Source organism: Oncorhynchus tshawytscha, linkage group LG19 (genome assembly GCF_018296145.1).
Source record: "Oncorhynchus tshawytscha isolate Ot180627B linkage group LG19, Otsh_v2.0, whole genome shotgun sequence".
Classification (NCBI taxonomy): domain Eukaryota; kingdom Metazoa; phylum Chordata; class Actinopteri; order Salmoniformes; family Salmonidae; genus Oncorhynchus; species Oncorhynchus tshawytscha.
In genome coordinates, this window is record NC_056447.1 from 20,532,365 (window position 1) to 20,551,302 (window position 18,938).

The 18,938-nt window shown below is 43.3% G+C and overlaps 1 protein-coding gene across 5 annotated transcripts in view; it reads right to left on the reverse strand.

Annotated features, from left to right (window-relative positions):
- Positions 1–15,737: 15,737 nt before the first annotated feature.
- LOC112218427 (kelch-like protein 25) overlaps positions 15,738–18,938 on the reverse strand; it is a 45,995-nt gene continuing 42,794 nt past the window's right edge. For all 5 annotated transcript variants that reach the window (XM_024379210.2, XM_024379209.2, XM_042301452.1 and 2 more), the window contains one exon: positions 15,738–16,765. The gene's annotated coding sequence lies outside the window, so the exon portion shown is untranslated. The remainder of the gene's footprint in view (positions 16,766–18,938) is intronic.

Sequence of the window (18,938 nt, forward strand, 5' to 3'; positions counted from 1 at the left end):
ATTAGCACACCAGCCCTCTGTAAGAGGGGGGGTGTTACCGATTGGTGGAAACTCAGGATAGTAGACAACGAGGACTCTGAGTCAGCTAATACAAATCTTGATAAGTCTGGAACAGTATTGGTACAGGGCAACCCCAAACAGTTTCAGCTGGACTTTCCCCTAATCAAATAAATAGCTCAGCAGGAGAAGCTCTCCCTTGAGAAAGATACCCCAACCCCGAGCGGGTAAGACCAGACTTTTCATTATACAACCCCACAGACGAGCAGCCCCAAAAGGCGCCCTAAATGCCAGAACCGGAAAAGAACCTGTCACCCTCAGCACACAGGGGGACAAATACCTGCCTGGAGGTGACAGCATTCCCTCCCCCATATGCCCCAATAGGCACAACCATGACAACATAACCAACAAAAACGGGTCACAAATCCTGCAGCTCTGTCACACGCTGGGTATGTACATAGTCAATGGTAGGCTTCGAGCGGACTCCTATGGTAGGTACACCTATAGCTCATCTCTTGGTAGTAGTACTGTAGTCTCTTAGAGTGTTCACAGTCAGCCCACTGACACCCCTATCAGATCACAGTCTATTTGAACAGAGCAATACTCAATAATGAGGCATCAAAGCCAAAGGAACTCATTAATATTAAGAAATGCTACAGATGGAAGAAACGTAGTGTGGAAACCTACCAAAAAACAATTAGGCAACAACAAATTCAATCCCTTTTAGACAGCTTCCTGGACAAAACGTTCCACTGTAATAGTGAAGGTGTAAACTTCGCAGTAGAAAATCTTAACAGTATATTTGACCTCTCAGCTTCCCTATCAAATCTAAAAATTTCAAACAGAAAACCTAAGAAAATTAACAACAACGACAAACGGTTTGATGAAGAATGCAAAAACCCAAGAAAGAAATTGAGAATCCTGTCCAACCGAAAACATAGAGACCCAGAAAACCTGAGTCTACACCTTCACTATGGTGAATCACTAAAACAATACAGAAATACACCACAGAAAAAGAAGGAACAGCACGTCAGAAATCAGCTCAATGTAATTGAAGAATCCATAGACGCTAACCACTTCTGGGAAAATTGGAAAACACTAAACAAACAACAACACGAAGAGTTATCTATCCAAAATGGAGATGCACAGGTAACCACTTCTCCAATCTTTTTATCTCTATAACAAGGAAGAAACAGCAAAAACATATACATGATCAAATACAAATCTTAGAATCAACTATTAAAGACTACCAGAACCCACTGGATTATCCAATTACCTTGAATGAACTACAGGACCAAAATAAAACTCTCCAACCCAAAAAGGCCTGTGGTGTTGATAGTATCCTTAATGAAATGATAAAATATACAGACAACAAATTCCAATTGACTAAACTCTTTAACATCATCCTTAGCTCTGGCATCTTCCCGAATATTTGGAACCAACGATTTATCATCCCAATCCACAAATGTGGAGACAAATTTGACCCCAATAACTACTGTGGGATATGCGTCAACTGCAACCTTGGGAAAATCCTCTGCATTAACAGCAGACTTGTACATTTCCTCAGTGAAAACAGTGTACTGAGCAAATGTCAAATTGGCCTTTTACCAAATTATCATACGACAGACCACACATTGACCCGGCACACCCTAATTGACAAACACACCAAAACAAAAGCAAAGTCTTCTCACGCTTTGTTGATTTCAAAACAGCCTTTGACTCAATTTGGTATGATGGTCTGCTATACAAATTGATGGAAAGTGGTGTTGGGGGGAAAACACATGACATTATAAAATCCATGTACACAAACAACAAGTCTGCGGTTAAAATTGGCAAAAAAAACCGCACATATTTCTTTCCACAGGGCTGTGGGGTGAGACTGGGATCAAGCTTAAGCCCCACCCTCTTCAACAGATATATCAACGAATTGGCGAGGGCACTAGAACAGTCTGCAGCACCCGGCCTCACCCTACTAGAATCTGAAGTCAAATGTCTACTGTTTGCTGATGATCTGTGTCACGATCGTCGTAAGAAGCGGACCAACATTCAGCGTGGTATGTGTTCATGATGATATTTTAATTAAAGAAAGCACTGAACACTGAATACAAAACAATAAACAAAAAACGACCGTGAAGCTATAACAACTGTGCTGACACAAGCAACTAACATAGACATACAAAGCAAACTATGGTCAGGGCGTGACAATCTGGTGCTTCTGTCACCAACCAAGGAGGGCCTACAGCAGCACCTAGATCTTCTGCACAGATTCTGCCAGACCTGGGCCCTGACAGTAAATCTCAGTAAGACAAAAATAATCGTGTTCCAAATAAGGTCCAGTTACCAGGACCACAAATACAAATTCCACCTGGACACCGTTGCCCTAGAGCACACATAAAAACGTTGCCCTAGAGCACACAAAAAAAACCTTGGCCTAAACATCAGCGCCACAGGTAACTTCCACAAAGCTGTGAACGATCTGAGAGACAAGGCAAGAAGTGCATTCTATGCCATCAAAAGGAACATAAAATTCGACATACCAATTAGGATCTGGCAAAAAATACTTGAATCAGCTATAGAACCCATTGCCCTTTATGGTTGTGAGGTCTGGGGTCCGCTCACCAACCAAGAATTCACAAAATGGGATAAATACCAAATTGAGACTCTGCATGCAAAATTCTGCAAAAATATCCTCCATGTACCATGTAAATAATGCAAATAATGCATACAGAGCAGAATTAGGTCGATGCCCGCTAATGATCAAATTCCAGAAAAGAGCCTAAATTGTACAACAACCTAAAAGGAAGCGATTCCCAAAACTTCGAAAAAACTGAGCAAACTAGAATGCTTTTTGGCCCTAAACAGACCCAAACTTAAGGAACGCTTTGACTATGTACAGGTTCAGTGAGCATAGCCTTGCTATTGAGAAAGGCCGCCGTAGGCAGACCTGGCTCTCAAGAGAAGACAGTCTATGTGCACACTGACCACAAAATTCCTGAGAGAGAGAGAGAACCCATACAGTGCCACCCATTCTTTATCCATCTTTCTGATGGTCATTTATGATGACCTATTGGAGATCAATAAGGATCACTGATAGGTTCAATGGTTGGGCTCAAGGCTAACCTAGCAGTCATTCTCAGTCTGTTGCTGTTGCATATGATATTATTGATTTGGTTTATAACAGTGATGGAACACTCACCACATAGAAACAGCCAAACCCAGCTACTGTGCTGGTGCTGTATATATCTGGATGTTTAGCATTATGCTTAGCTACCAGGTTGTGCTGCTGCCATGTTGTGTTGCTACCATGCTGTGTTGTTGTCTTATGTCTCTCTTTATGTAGTGTTGTGGTGTCTCTCTTGTCGAGATGTGTGTTTTGTCCTCCTTTTTTATTTTTAATTACAGACCCGGTCCACGCAGGAGGCCTTTTGCCTTCTGGTAGGCCATCATTGTAAATAAGAATTTGTTCTTAACTGACTTGCTTAGTTAAATTAAGGTTAAATAAATACAACATAAAAGCACTGTCTTCCTTTTCAGACCCCTGCTCAAACAGTTTACATGTCACGTTGTCAATTTGAATGTATTACTGACGCAAATATGTTTTTGGCCATACGTTAACGACAATTTCAAATATACAGTACGCTACACAACCACTCTTGTGCAGTCAGTCAGAGTGACACATAGAAGCGTGCTCTTTTCACTGCCGATTATAATTGCTGCACATGAATGTTCCATCCATCTGTCAGATCTGACTGCTTCTCAATGATACTGTCATGGTACTTTAGATTTCTGCTGGAATGGTAACAGCTGATGGATGGCACTGAATTAATGAAGAATTAATGGTACTATGATAGAATGACAGGAATCTTTTATATCCATCATATATACTCTTCTGATCCCCATGGATAAAAGATGGTAAGCTTTGAGGGAGGACAGACATCAATTTCATTGTGTTACATGACCTTTGAGTAACCTTTGAGGGAATCTAACATACATGCCAGACCAGTAATACAGTATCTTTGATGTGTATACAGGTTTATGGTGAATCGTTCACCTTGTTTCTCTGTTTCCCCCTCCCTCTGACAGTACAGCGTGTTCTCTCTCTCTCTGATTTAATCGGGAAGCTGTGAAATGGGATTTGTAACACCCTGTGCTGCAATCCTCAACACCTAACTTGTGAAACGACAGAAAGTCTCTACTAGAAAGTGTCCTCTTAGCGACCTTATTTTGTCACTCAATGTTTGCGTGTGCCTTTCCTATATTCTCTCCTTTTCTCATGAGAATGTGTCATATATTTAACCCAACACCTGCCCAAACACCTTCCTTTGCCCTTCATGGAAACCTAATATCTCAGCCTTGGCTGTGATTACTGTCATTGTCATTCACTAGCTTCTACGGGACCAAAATTACAGCTTGCACCACCTCAGGGGGATAACTCTCCCAGACATAAGTGATGGTTACCCCTCTAAACATGGGGTTTATACCCTTTTCCACCCCCACCTAGTCACAGTGTCCTAAGAATGTCACACAAACATACAGCAACAAGGTGACTCCCAGGCAACAGGAGCATGTGGCGGAGCCCCCTCACTGACCGCCTGAGCCCATCCCACCCCCACCCTGTCACTCCCATTGGCCCCAGCAGCTGGCTCTGCCAGCCTATATAACCTACTGCAGGAGGGAGGTAAGGAGCAGCTGTATTTACCCTGCACACCGCAGGAGACAATGCGACAGGGTGGCAACGTGAGCCAGAGTAATGTGTTCCACTGCCGTACTGTGAGGGGAAACCAGGGTTGTGTGTTCTACTGCAGTACTGTCAGGGGAAACCAGGGTTATGTGTTCTACTGCAGTACTGTCAGGGGAAACCAGGGTTATGTGTTTCACTGCAGTACTGTCAGGGGAAACCAGGGTTTATGTGTTCTACTGCAGTACTGTCAGGGGAAACCAGGGTTATGTGTTTCACTGCAGTACTGTCAGGGAAACCAGAGTAATGTGTTCTACTCCAGTACTGTCAGGGGAAACTAGGGTTAGGTGTTCAACTGCAGTACTGTCAGGGGAAACCAGGGTTATGTGTTCCACTGCAGTACTGTCAGGGGAAACTAGGGTTAGGTGTTCAACTGCAGTACTGTCAGGGAAACCAGGGTTTCGTGTTTCACTGCAGTACTGTCAGGGGAAACCAGGTTATGTGTTTCACTGCAGTACTGTCAGGGGAACCAGGGTTTATGTGTTTCACTGCAGTACTGTCAGGGAAACCAGGGTTATGTCTTTCACTGCAGTCCTGTCAGGGGAAACCAGGGTTATGTGTTTCCTGCAGTACTGTCAGGGAATCCAGGGTTATGTCTTTCACTGCAGTACTGTCAGGGGAAACCAGGGTTATGTGTTTCACTGCAGTACTGTCAGGGGAAACCAGGGTTATGTGTTTTTCACTGCAGTACTGTCAGGGGAAACCAGGGTTACTGTCAGGGAAACCAGGGTGTGTTTCACTGCAGTACTGTCAGGGGAAACCAGGGTTATGTGTTTCACTGCAGTACTGTCAGGGGAAACCAGGGTTATGTGTTTCACTGCAGTACTGTCAGGGGAAACCAGGGTTATGTGTTTCACTGCAGTACTGTCAGGGGAAACCAGGGTTATGTGTTTCACTGCAGTCCTGTCAGGGGAAACCAGGGTTATGTGTTTCACTGCAGTACTGTCAGGGGAAACCAGGGTTAGGTGTTCCACTGCAGTACTGTCAGGGGAAACCAGGGTTATGTGTTCTACTGCAGTACTGTCAGGGGAAACCAGGGTTATGTGTTCTACTGCAGTACTGTCAGGGGAAACCAGGGTTATGTGTTCCACTGCAGTACTGTCAGGGGAAACCAGGGTTAGGTGTTCCACTGCAGTACTGTCAGGGGAAACCAGGGTTATGTGTTTCACTGCAGTACTGTCAGGGGAAACCAGGGTTATGTGTTCTACTGCAGTACTGTCAGGGAAACCAGAGTTAAAGTGTTCCACTGCAGTCACTGTTGGGGAAACCAGGGTTTGTGTTTCACTGCAGTACTGTCAGGGAAACCAGGGTTATGTGTTTCACTGCAGTACTGTCAGGGAAACCAGGGTTTATGTGTTCTACTGCAGTACTGTCAGGGAAACCAGGGTTTATGTGTTCTACTGCAGTACTGTCAGGGGGTTTAAACCAGCACTGTAATGTGTTTCACTGCAGTACTGTCAGGGGAAACCAGGGTTAGGTGTTTCACTGCAGTCCTGTCAGGGAAACCAGGGTTATGTGTTTCACTGCAGTACTGTCAGGGAAACCAGGGTTATGTGTGTTCTGCACTGCAGTAGGGTTAGGTGTTCTGCAGTACTGTCAGGGAAACCAGGGTTATGTGTTCTACTGCAGTACTGTCAGGGGAAACCAGGGTTATGTGTTCTACTGCAGTACTGTCAGGGGAAACCAGGGTTAGGTGTTTCACTGCAGTACTGTCAGGGAAACCAGAGTTATGTGTTTCACTGCAGTACTGTCAGGGAACCAGGGGTTTATGTGTTTCACTGCAGTACTGTCAGGGGAAACCAGGGTTATGTCTTTCACTGCAGTACTGTCAGGGGAAACCAGGGTTATGTGTTTCACTGCAGCACTGTCAGGGGAAACCAGAGTTATGTGTTTCACTGCAGTACTGTCAGGGGAACCAGGGTTATGTGTTTCACTGCAGTACTGTCAGGGAAACCAGGGTTATGTGTTTCACTGCAGTACTGTCAGGGGAAACCAGGGTTATGTGTTTCACTGCAGTCACTGTCAGGGGAAACCAGGGTTATGTGTTTCACTGCAGTACTGTCAGGGGAAACCAGGGTTATGTGTTTCACTGCAGTACTGTCAGGGGAAACCAGAGGTTATGTGTTTCACTGCAGTACTGTCAGGGGAAACCAGGGTTATGTGTTTCAGTACTGCAGGCCTGTTTCAGCAGGGTCAAACCAGAGTTATGTGTTTAACTGCAGTACTGTCAGGGAAACCAGAGTTAGGTGTTCCACTGCAGCACTGTCAGGGGAAACCAGAGTTATGTGTTCCACTGCAGCACTGTCAGGGGAAACCAGAGTTATGTGTTTCACTGCAGTCCTGTCAGGGGAAACCAGGGTTATGTGTTTCACTGCAGCACTGTCAGGGAAACCAGAGTGTGTTCAGCACTGTCAGGAAACCAGAGTTATGTGTTTCACTGCAGTACTGTCAGGGAAACCAGAGTTATGTGTTTCACTGCAGTACTGTCAGGGAAACCAGAGTTATGTGTTCCACTGCAGCACTGTCAGGGAAACCAGAGTTATGTGTTCTCACTGCAGTACTGTCAGGGAAACCAGGTTATGTGTTTCACTGCAGTACTGTCAGGGAAACCAGGGTTATGTGTTTCAGGCAGTACTGTCAGGTGGGTTTCACTGCAGTCCTGTCAGGGGAAACCAGGGTTATGTGTTTCACTGCAGTACTGTCAGGGGAAACCAGGGTTATGTGTTTCACTGCAGTACTGTCAGGGGAAACCAGGGTTATGTGTTTCACTGCAGTACCGTCAGGGGAAACCAGGGTTATGTGTTTCACTGCAGTACTGTCAGGGAAACCAGGGTTATGTGTTCCACTGCAGTCCTGTCAGGGGAAACCAGGGTTATGTGTTTCACTGCAGTCCTGTCACTGCAGTCCTGTCAGGGGAACCAGGGTTATGTGTTTCACTTGCAGTCCTGTCAGGGAAACCAGGGTTATGTGTTTCACTGCAGTCCTGTCAGGGAAACCAGGGTTATGTGTTACTTGCAGTCCTGTCAGGGGAAACCAGGGTTTATGTGTTTCTTGCAGTCCTGTCAGGGGAAACCAGGGTTTATATGTTTCTTACAGTCCTGTCAGGGGAAACCAGGGTTATGTGTTTCTTGCAGTCCTGTCAGGGGAAACCAGGGAGAGAGGAAAGGCCACTCAGAGAAGAGGAGAGAGCAGGGGAGATAAGACTAGACTGGAGAATAACAGAAGTTTGGCTGCTATGCTATCTGGGTATAATATCAGGGCAAACAGTTACTATTACTAGCACCAACCGTGACCTTTCATAACAGTTTCATACTGAAACTCTATATATCCATTTTCAAAAATGTTGGTAAATTAGCTTTTATTGTTTAAAGAACTTCTGAAAGAGATTGGTGTGCTTTTTCACCATCTATTCATGTTATGGGGTTGGTCGATAACAGACATGTATTTGTTTGAAATCTGTCACTTGAAGGTTTCATTTCAGAAAGTTTGTTGCAAAGAACTGTTTCAAATTTTATAAATCAATATAGTAATATGAGATTTGTATGTAAAATATTAGTAATTTAGCAGATACTCTTATCCAGAGCGACTTACAGTAAGTGCATTCATCTTAAGATACCTAGGTGAGAGATCCACATATCACAGTCAAATATACAGGATACAGGCATTCTATTCCAGCTAAACAATGGATATATAGTGTTTTGGAACATAACCCATTTTAAAACACAACAGCAATATTTACACACACATGAAGGCGATGATAAGCAATCACAAGTAAATTACTGTTTTGGAACGAAAATCTAATATTATTGTCACAACACCTTACCATGTACTATATCTAGGAAATAACTGGATAATATGTTGTATCAAAGCTTGAAACTAAGGTTTCCTTTGCAGTGACTTGTAATATAACATAGTTAAAGAGCTTTTATTGTTATATTGTATTATGACCCGGTATCCTACTGTATTCTTGAGAGGCATGGTGCCTTTAATCCTCTGTGCAGCAGAGTGATTCAGTATATAGCAGGGTAGCAGGGTTGGGTTCTAAAGTGCAGAGTGATTCGATAAAGGACCGGAGTGCCAGGTAAGGTCCATTATACTGCACATCCTGTCTCTGACTCACACTGCCTGTGCTTTGACCCCATGGCTGCCTGCTATTGATTTCCAGAGAGAGGTAGAGCGACTCCTCGCAGAGAGGAGACAGGTAGATGCTCTTCTCCTCTCCTCTCTTCACTGCTCCGTACACCAGAGATTTCCCTCCAACAGGCCAGGACTCCAGCATTACACAGGCTGTTAATTGTGCTGTTAAAATGGATGAGCCCTGGGTGGGAGGAATCATCTGTCCAGGGGACCACACCTCTCTCCTCTCCTCCCCTCTACTGTCTTAACCATATCTGTACATAGGGCCCCTGGGAGCCCCAGTGCTCTACCTGGTGCCTGCTCCCTGCACCGCACTGTACACTTGTACCTCTTGTGACTAACAACGGGTCCTGTCACACCAATGTCGCCAGGAATGGAAGCGGTGGGAGGCCTTTGACCTTCCATCCACCTTTGTGTATCTAGAGAAAATATTTCACAGTGATAAATTTACTATGGAACAGCAAAGTATTACAATTGCATCAGTACAAAATGTGTTGGGGGAATCTATAGAACAAGATTACAGTATAAAAAGGAACAATACAAATAAATGATGACTGATGCCATGTTATCTGTATAGTATTCCTCTGGGGGGTAGAAAGACAGCAGGCTGTGCTGTGCTGCTACGGTTATGCTCTCTCTGAGTATTAGGAGGACCCATCAAACCCCCACTGTGCCCCATTCACACGCCTGACATGACTGCCTCCAAAATAGCTTTCTTCCATGCGGCGTGAGGATAGAAACTACTCCCCCCTCCAACCCTCCTCCCTCCTGCAATCTTTACATCCCCCCCTCTCCCCGTCTTTCACCAGCGAACATAATTGCGTAATGTGCCTCTCACATCCGAGACAATGGAAGCAGCAACGCAAACAATGACAACAAACAAACAGAGTCCTATTTTGAAAGGTAGTGCAGCAAAGTGGCTAAATCCCTGTGCTCAGATTCATTCCTCTGTGTGCTGTAGACATGTGAACACTGCTCTCCCCTGGCGTGCTGCTTCCTCCACTCAGCTACAGGAAATGTGCATTAGAAGATTATCTCTCAAGGATTGGCAAAGATTAAAGAGTTGTACAGTGGCTTGCGAAAGTACTCACCTCCCTTGGCATTTTTCCTATTTTGTTGCCTTACAAACTGGAATTAAAATAGATTTTTGGGGGGTTTGTATCATTTGATTTACACAGCTTTGAAGATGCAAAATATTTTTTATTGTGATACAAACAAGAAATAAGACAAACATACTGAAAACTTGAGCGTGCATAACTATTCTCCCCGCCAAAGTCAATACTTTGTAGAGCCACCTTTTGCAGCAATTACAGCTGCAAGTCTCTTGGGGTATGTCTCTATACGTTTGACATATCTAGCCACTGGGATTTTTGCCCATTCTGCTCCAGCTCCTTCAAGTTGGATGGGTTCCACTTTAAGTCATACCACAGATTCTCAATTGGATTGAGTTCTGGACTTTCCAAGACATTTAAATGTTTCCCCTTAAACCACTCGAGTGTTGCTTTAGCAGTATGCTTAGTGTCATTGTCCTGCTGGAAGGTGAAACAAGTTTCCCTCAAGAATTTCCCCGTGTTTAGCCCCATCCATCATTTGTTCAATTCTGACCAGTTTCCCAGTTCCTGCCGATGAAAAACCACCATGCTTCACTGTGGGGATAGTGTTCTTGGGGTGATGAGAGGTGTTGGGTTTGCACCAGACATATGGTTTACCTTGATGGCCAAAAAGCTAAATTTTTCATCATTTTTCAATTTTTCGTCTCATCTGACCAGAGTACCTTCTTCCATATGTTTGGGGAGTCTCCCACATGCTTTTTGGCAAACACCAAACGTATTTGCTTATTTTTTTCTTTAAGCAATGGCTTTTTTTGTGGCCACTCTTCCGTAAAGCCCAGCCCTGTGTGGTGTACAGCTTAAAGTGGTCCTATGGACAGATACTCCAATTTCCACTATAGAGCTTTGCAGCTCCTTCAGGGTTATCTTTGGTTTCTTTATTGCCTCTCTGATTAATGCCCTCCTTGCCTGGTCCGTGAGTTTTGAAGGGCAGCCCTCTCTGAGCAGGTTTGTTGTGGTGCAATATTTTTTAAATGTTTTAATAATGGATTTAATGGTGCTCCATGGTGCTGACCTGTTTGGAGAGCTCCTTGGTCTTCATGGTGCCGCTTACTTGGCGCTGCCCCTTGCTTAGTGGTGTTGCAGACTCTGGGGCCTTTCAGAACAGGTGTTTATATATATATACTGAGATCATGTGACACTTAGATTGCACACAAGTGGACTTTATTTAACTGATTATGTGACTTCTGAAGGTAATTGGTTGCACCAGATCTTATTTAGGGGCTTCATAGCAAAGGGGGTGAATACATATGCATGCACCATTTTTCATTTTTTTTTTTTTTAACAAGTAATTTTTTTCATTTCACTTCACCAATTTGGACTATTTTATGTATGTCCATTACATGAAATACAAATAAATGCCAAGGGGGATGAATACTTTTGCAAGGCACTGTATATTGTAGTTTGTGTGTGTGTGGATCTGTTCATGCACGTGTGTGTACGCGTGGCTTATGAGTGTGTGTCTGTGGCATCCGGCACAAGCTTTGTTGTCATTGCCAAGTTTTTCACTGCTGCTGCAGCTAACATGTTTCAGCACTGCTCTGGGAGGTCACCTCCGATTTTACAGTAGCCTTTTTCACATATTTCTTCCTACACTTGGCACTTGTACTACCAGACAGACAGAAAGATGACATCACCCCAGAGTAATGCAGACAGAGCACCTGGGTTGGCGAGCCCTGGGCTTACCTGTACTGCAGCTCCAGACTCCGTTATGTAAACTTAAAATCTTAAGGAGTCGGGCTTTCTATAGAACCTAGGTGGAGCGTGTCTCAGCTTGACCGGAAAGCACACACATTTCTGTAGAATTGTAATATTCTCTCCTACATTCCCCTCTTTTTGGAATTAAACAGTACAGCATTAGTCAGATGAGGATGTTCTCAGCAGGTTTACATAAAATGATTCACATAACGGTAAATAATGATAAAATGATTCGCTGAACAGGTGCAGGTGTAGGATCTTAATTTGACCACCCTGTTGTTGCAGGAAACTTCCTTTAAAAAGGATTCTAAAGTCTGTAATATCTACTTTAAAATGTCTGAGTTGATTTGCCATAACTAAAAATGTATCAATCCCTACACAAATGTCCATTAAAGCTGGAATCTGCATTAAGTGAAAAAACACCACCGTTTGCTCCAGCACATTTCTTATTGTTTTTGTTTTGTTTATGAAATGTAGGAGAGGCGCCTCCAGCACTGTGAGAAAATGCATTCACAAAACATACTCTGCTGTTCTATCGCTCGTGCAGTGTGGGGCTTCACAGATGCCCATCGCTCTTCACTTGACACATCGTAATTCCATTCTCAAGCTTGATTGGGTTGTTTTGAAGGTGATCTCAGTCATCCATCCACTAGACATTCCCCTCTCCATTCCTCTGCATGAATAGCTACTAGGCTCAAAATTCCAATATCACATTCCTGATCCTAAATTTAATAAGACATTCATGAAAACTGGATATGTGAAAACCTGCAAATAGGAGCTAATGGATAAATTCAGCTTTTTGGAAAAAATCTAGAATCTAAAACCATGCTGCTATACATTATTTACAATACAGGGGGGCAACAGTTGTGTCCTTATGGAAACTTTGACTGGGTTTATAATATTTAGCTCTGAATTCCAGCTCAGCTTAAAGTCCAAGGATAGTTGAAAAAGATTGCACAATTGTATTTTCAAAGGCTTTTCAACCTTATGCAGCACACCTTTTTTTTAAATATTTTGTTTTACCCATTGGGAACTTGGTACCAGTAGGTTGAGTACATTTAAGATAAACTCTTATAATAGCTATATAATACACTATAATTGTAGTACTGTTCGTAGTGGAGGTGTGTTGCAGTTCCTGTTTATCAGCTGTCTGTCCCAGTCAGTGGTGCAGTCAGGCCAGTCCAATCCTGCTGCTCTCTTCTCCACAACGACAGAAACATCAGCCACCCCTTACACACAATACGGCTGCAGCCAACCATCAGCTTGACCTCTGACCTCTCAACCCCCCAGGAGAGTCTGTGTATCCAAGGCGTTCAGAGAGAAGGTCGATAAGACATCCTGCAGAACAGAACTGCATGCTAAGCAATTGAGGTTAAGAGCAGCAGACCACTGCCAATCCCATCGGTGGGGAGGGAGATGAGCTGCTCATGTTGTTGACCTATTATGACACAGACTTACGGGGCTAATGGAACTTGTTTTTTTTCACGTCTGTTAATCAGCGGTAAATAAAAGATGAGTTGGTGGAGCATATCAGACAGGCCCTGATCTATGATTGGCATTACAGCGTGAAGTGAGTGTGAATGACTCTGTGCTCTTAATGGGATGATTTTCTGTCCAGCATGCATTACTCCTCCACTCAACTGTACTGTGTCCATGACCTCTCTGGGAAGCTGCCAGGTTATTAGCCTTTTATATGTACAGTATAGCTCACAGTATGGTGGTCACACAGTGTGGCTCACAGTATACGTCGGATCCTTTTCCTTGTTCATTGAGAGATACTCAAGTTTACAGAAAGCAAAAGCCTTTTAAAACACCAAAGCATTTCAGAATTTCAATGGCTCTAGTCGACAGAGTTCCAGAGTTGTGAACAGCTTCATGGAGCTTGCAGGGGTAAGGGATTGTTCATGTTCAAGCCTTATGAACAGTATCATTTCAGAAGAGATTTACTAGATGTCAGTTATCTCAAAGTGATGCACATGGCAACACTAAAGGAGAGACAAGAGAGAACTGATATGGATGAATGTTCCTACATAATTGGACATCGAGAGATATGTATTTATTGCTAGCTGGTTCTTTTATTGTTGGGGATGAACTGTCATGTGAAGTGATTGTGTAAATGCAGAAAATGCAAGAAATGAGCTTGAAAAAACAAGACATTCTTTATTCTCTTTTCGGGAACAGTAAAAAAGCTGTTGGCTAAAGGATATTTAGTTATTAAAAACAGTAGACAACAAGACTTCAATGTACTATGTAATAGACTTTCATGAAAATAAAATTGTTGCACTTCATTGTACTTTGAACCACTGTGAAGTTTAGCGAGATTTAAGTATTGCTTGAGGGATTTTGTGAACTGGGAAGAGAGGTGTGGATATGCTCAAATATACATGAGCAAGGATGCGCCAAGATTGCTCAATCATGAAGCAGCTAAGGAAAAAAAAACAGAACAACTCTGCTGCTGCATTTCAATGAGAGTCAGCTCCCTGTGAATGCTAGCATGCTATTACTGTCATACACAGACTATCCCATTAGGAGTTTGGAGGTGCTGCAGCCTGAAAACAGTTAGGTGGAGTAGCTTATTATGTAGTACAGTGATACACCTCTGCCATCATCTTAGAATGGAAAACAGCATAGGCCTATACGGGCAAATTGTTTTCTCAGTAAAATAAGTATGGAAAAGCAACTCATTTTTTTGGGGGGGGGGGAAGAATCAGTTCCATCCCAATTCAACACCTGGCTGTAGTTGCTATGCAGAACAAGCCCAGAGATCTACTAGGTAATTGAAAACATCCAATCTTAACTGTTCATTATGTAAAAGGGGTGCGATGGTAGCACTCCCTTGTAGAACCCTAAGGGCATTGTATGTGTGTTGGAAGGAGGGTGATCTTGGATGATATGTGATATCAGTGACGACAAAGGGCAGCAGGTGGTCTGTCCAGACGGCTGAGAGGCAGGTCGGACAGTCTCCTGGCAGAGGACTCACCTTCCACCTGCCCAGGGGGGGGGCTTGCTATGCTGCCTGCCGACGCCTGCCTGTGCCCTTGGCTGCCTTTGGAACTCCTGCTAAAGCTTCTGGGCTGATTAGAGGGGAGGGGAAAATATGTCTGTAATGGGCTATAAAACAGCAACGCAACAACCTTGTGGCCATACTGTCACTGATTGGTGAATGGGTGGTTGACTAAATGACTTCGGGTGGTTGTTATTTGGACAAACATAAGGATGAGTGAACGTCTAAAGGAATATACCCATTTAAACTTTTTTTTTTATGGCTGGAGCCTAGGGATTAGACTTGTTCCTTTCAGCTAAAAAAAAAGAAGCTGAGAGAATCAAACGTGTGTTTCTCTTAACCCTGAGGGGCCATGAAGAAGCAGGAAATATCACTGATGTGGTCTGCGTCCACACCAGTCACTCCCATCCTAATGTGTCGTGCTAATAGCTTCTCACTGTAGCAATGCAAACATTACAGGAGAAGACCCTTGTATCCTGGGGAGGAGAGGATCGTTAGGCAAACTGAGTTATGAATAAAACCTTAAATCATTCATTTACGCAGACAATGTATTCAGCAGGCAGAGCCAGGCTAACTTACCGTTGCCTTCGCTAGGTTTGTCTTGGGGTCTTTATATTGGTGCTCATGAAGGAAGGATTGTATATACACGTACAGGAGTCATTTGAGGTTGCATACTGCAATAGTTAGTGTTTTCCTATAGCAAAATAAAATATGGACTGAAGTGTGGTTCCAAAAAACCTTGCATTAAATAATTCATCATGAGAACATTATTTGCATTGTTGAAGTGAGCTTATTACTGTTTCTACCATTTGGCTGACTTAGCAGAACACTTCTGAGTGACCTAACATTCTCATCAGCGTAACCACGTCAGAAAAGGGATACAATTCTGGAATAAATCCCCACTGGTTTTAAGCCAACTCAAATTATTATCATAAGCTGATTTTCTCTACTTCAAAGCCCTCTGGAATGTCTGCATTAGAGTTGTCACAAATCAAGACGACAAGTTGAGGCACTTATTTAAGCCATTTCCCTGTACTTATGGAACCAGTCAACATGCATCAAAAAGTAATTTATTCAAACACTTCAGAGTGAAATGACAAACCTTCCTACCAGTATTAGGCACAAGGAATTCAGTTCACAAGGAGGCCTTATTACAGTCCTTGAAGGCACCCCTCACATGGAAAACTGCAGTTTAAAAGTGAGTCCTTATCATTAAAACGTTCCTGTTAAGTTCTCCTTCCTATCAGGAACTGCTGGAAAAAAAGGTTGTTGCTTCTGTGCGGCTGTCATCCCACAAACTAACTCCAGAAATAAAACACAATTCAGAGAAAAAAAAGTCTTAGTATCAAAAGGTTAGTACCCTCATTGACCCATGATCAACAAACCGAGCAAAAACTGGTTGAATCAATGTTGTTTCCATGTAAAAAAACAACTATTTCTTTTGAAAGGTCAATGATACAATGTGTTTCTTTGATATATCTCATTGTTTTATAAAGTTGACTTGCACTGTAGGCTATTTGTTGGATATGAGCGTTTGCCGAGTTCATAAATCCTGTGTGCTGAGAGCCTACAGCACCACCTATGATGGAACGGATAGTGTTCCTGCTTACTGTAGTTTATCAATTGTCATTTACAAAAACACATCAGCCCTTGAGGCCATTTCGCCCGGGTTGAGAGGTGGAATGATCTAGTAGTGGATCCCTCAAAAGAAAAACACGTTTCAAAAATAGCCTCAGTCAAAAATACTGAGCAATAAACCCAACCCAAGTCAGTGGTCTGTCTATAAAGTGTCTCTCTCTCTCTCTCTCTCTCTCCATGGTCATGGATAAGACTGTTTGGAAGCATGGTGTGGATGTCTTTGTGCTATGAAGGAGTAGAGCCAGCTGATGACATCCCTCTTGGAGGACCTTGTGTTCAGATCATCTGGAACGGGGAGGGGGGCGGGGTGGGTTTGGAGGAGCAGGAATGGGCGACGCTGGCGGAGCCACACCCGTCACCCGATGGACACACGTCACGCTGTGCTGCGGGCAGGCAAGCCCTAGCAAGCCTCTGCCAGTCACTACGGTCAGAAACATGTGACACCTGTGAACAGAAAGGATGGGGGGGGAAAAAACAACTGTGAAACCCAAGTCTCAGGAGGGAGAAAACAGCAACCGACACAACAGCTCCAATGAGAAATACAGACTCAAGCCATGTCAGTTCTGGATTGTGTAAGCGCAAGATGATTACTGTACATTCATGTCGTGCAAAATATTGATTCACAGTAAGACTACTGTACAATAATCATGCAGTTCAACAGTTGTTTTTCAAGCAGATCCTTGTCATGCAAATGCATTTTTTCCCCCCATAAACAAAGTGTACGGAATTGACAGAGGCATGACTTCTCTTGGGAAACGGGTGCACACAGTTTGTACATCTGCTGTTGTATTCCTCTGGTTTTGGCTTTGAGGCAACCCCCCCCCCAGCGACCAATCCCCTGTTGTCAGCATTCCATATATTGTGCAAATGATCCTGTGTACTACTCCCTTCACAGAACAGCACAAACTAGCTCTAACCAGAATAGAAAGAGGAGTGGGAGGCCCCGTTGCACAACTGAGCAAGAGGACAAGTACATTAGTGTGTCAAGTTTGAGAAACAGAAGCCTCACAAGTCCTTAACTGGTAGCTTCATTAAATAGTACCCACAAAACACCAGTCTCAACGTCAACAGTGAAGAGGCGACTCCGGGATGCTGGCCTGGAGTTCCTCTGTCCAGTGGCTGTGTTCTTTTTTGCACATCTTAATCTTTTATTGGCCAGTCTGAGATATGGCTTTTTCTTTGCAACTCTGCCTAGAAGGCCAGCATCCCAGAGTCACCTCTTCACTGTTGATGTTGAGACTGGTGTTTTGCAGGTAGTATTAAATGAGAGGACTTGTGATGATTCTATTTCCAAACTTTTGTATGTCCTCTTGCTCAGGCAATGTCCCAACTCTTTCCATTCTGGTTAGAGAGTTTGTGCAGTTCTGAAGGGAGTAAACCAAGATCTTCAGTTTCTTGGTGTGGAATACATTTCTCAGAACAACAATAGACTGACGAGTTCCAAAAGAAAGTTATTTGTTTCTGTCCATTTTGAACCTGTAATCGAACCCACAAATGCTGATGCTCCAAATACTCAACTAGTCTAAAGAAGGCCAGTTTTATTGTTTCTTTAATCAGAACAACAGTTTTCAGCTATGCTAACAATTGCAAAATCAATTAGCCTTTTAAATGATAAACTTGGATTAGCTAACAACGTGCCATTGGAACACAGGAGGGATGGTAGCTGATAATGGGCTTATGTTTAATGGAATATCTTCATAGGCGTACAATCTGCTGTTTCCAGCTACAACATTAACCATTTCTGACCAATTTGATGTTATTTTAAAAATGGACCAAAAATGTGCTTTTCTATAAAAAACAAGGACATTTCAAAGTGACCCCACATTTTTTGAATGGCAGTGTGTATATATAAACATTTTATTTATTTATTTTTTACAAAGGAGTTACTGCAGTTACTATAGGTCAGGTATCACATCCCTTTTCATGGGCAATGTCAACTCCCAGAGGTAGGATAAACCAAACGGGTGTGGAAACATGCTTATCGAGTTAACTGATGCGTGACATGGTTTTACAGGATTTACATTATGGAGACTCCTGAGGACCGGCAGCATGGCTGCTCAGTGCTTACATTAAACAGGTATTAGAACTAGGCCATGCGTACAGTTTCTAATTCAAGTTTGGCCTACACACTTCCGGCAAGGCTGAGAAATCCCACTAGAGGTAGAACTGGTTTCAAAATCCCCCAGCGAGACTTTTTTTTTTTTTTGCATTAAGAATTAGAATGCATCTGGATTAAATGAGATGGTGAGAGCCTTTCCTCTGAGCCGTTCTCTTTCTCCTGGTCCTATAGAGTGAGGCAGGGATTTGAAGTTAAGCTTTCTTTACGTTTCCCTTCCTCTGCTCCTCTGTGATCCGCTCTCGGCAGTAGCAGCAGCCGCGAGCAGAGTGTTTACCCAGAGGATTTGGAGAAGAGAAACCCCTCGTCCCACCTCTGCGGCCCTCCGAGCTAAGCACCGTTAATCCTCTTCTCGTCACCTTGACATGTTTTCACTGCACTCCAATTTAATGCTAATCCTTTCCCTTCGAGAGTGCAGAGGCATTAAATAGCAGCAATCAAACCATTTCAGAACATACCGGTGTACTGGATATTATGGGTGCATCCAGGTAGCAAGGGAAA